Genomic DNA, 1,754 nt, shown 5'->3' with positions numbered 1-1,754 from the left:
AGCCTAATGGGGTATTTATAGTGAAAATTAGGGAGGATGCATTAGGGTTAACTAAGGGCTAAACTAGTAATTACACTTTTTAAGTTGAGCAAGGAGGACCCGGTATTTTCTGAGAGAAGGGCTTTTCTTTTCGTAGCTTGAAGAAGACAATCCGTGCTGTGAAGAAATCCGGGCGGAATAAGGTGGGGACGGCCGGATTTGGGCGATGGAATCCGAGCGGATTCTGGGGAATCCGGACGGATTGTTGAGGGGGAATCCGAGCGGATTCAGGCTGCGGACGCTCGGATTGTGCAGAGGCTGGACGGGCGGATTGCTGGCAATCCGCTCGGATTGTCGATCAAAGATAGTAACTTCTTCTTTTCTTCCCTTTTCTTCATAAATTCCTTGAGGATTTCCTTGGGGACTCAAGGATCTTTCCTCAACATTGCTCTTCTACTATGATATGTACAAAGGCCTTCTAATCTTGTCTCTCCTTGATGCTTGGTCATTGAATTCGATCAATTTAGTCTCGTTTTGCCATGAAAATGCAAGATTCTTACTCCTTTCCTACCAAGGGATCAAAATCTCAAAGAATATGCAAAACAAAGAACTAAAGATAAGAAATGACCCAAATAAGCACTAAAAAGCATGGAAACAAGGCTAATTCGGGGGCTAAATATGCGCCAATTATGGTCACATCAGCACCAATTAAACAAATTTCCAACCGTAAAATCTCAAAACGTTCTCTAGCCAATGCTTTGGTAAAAATGTAAGCCCATTATTTTTCTGTACTACAAAATTCCAGTCTTATGTTGCCCTTATCTACATGGTCACGTAGAAAATGGTGTCTAATGTCTATATGCTTAGTACGCGAGTACTGCGCAGGGCTCTTAGATATAATTATAGCACTCGTATTGTCACATAAAATGGGAATACACCCAAAATTAACACCATAATCACATAACTGTTGGTTAAGCCATAAAAGTTGAGAACTTACTAACCCAGCGGCAATATACTCGGCTTCAGCTGTAGATAACGCAACGGAATTTTGCTTCTTTGACCCCTATGTAATAATACATGGTGCAACAAACGTAGCTATGCCGGATGTACTTTTTCTGTCAAGTGAACAACCTGCATAATATGCATCTGAATACCCTATGAGATCGAAACTACACTCAAGAGGATACCACAGATATAATTTTGATGTACCAATTAAATACTTCAATATTCTCTTAACTGCAATCATATGTGATTCTTTAGGACACGATTGAAATCGAGCACATACGCATACACTAAACATTATATCAGGACGACTTGCAGTTAAATAAATAAGTGAGCCAATCATACCAAGATAAGTTAGTTGTCTCATCGACAGACTTACCGTCTTCATCCTTAGTAAACTTCTTATCTGTGACCATAGGAGTTTGCTTAGAATTAGAATTTTCCATACCAAATTTCTTAATTAACTCTTTGATGTATTTCTGTTGGTGTATCATAATTCCTTTAGTAGTTTGTTAATTTGAAATCCAAGGAAGAACTTGAGTTCTCCCATCATGCTCATCTCGAATTCCGAGGTCATCAATTCTGAAAAATACTTACACAAACGAATATTAGTTGAACCAAAAATAATATCGTCATCATAAATTTGTACAACTAATAGATCAGTATCTTCAGTTTTCAAGAATAGGGTTTTTCGGCAAATCCTCTTTTAAAATCGCTTTCAAAAAGATATTTTGACAATATGTCGTACCAAGACCTAGGAGCTTGTTTCAAAC

The sequence above is a fragment of the Silene latifolia genome, chromosome 11 (assembly GCF_048544455.1).
Source record: "Silene latifolia isolate original U9 population chromosome 11, ASM4854445v1, whole genome shotgun sequence".
Taxonomy (NCBI): domain Eukaryota; kingdom Viridiplantae; phylum Streptophyta; class Magnoliopsida; order Caryophyllales; family Caryophyllaceae; genus Silene; species Silene latifolia.
Note: the sequence above shows the minus strand (reverse complement) of the source record.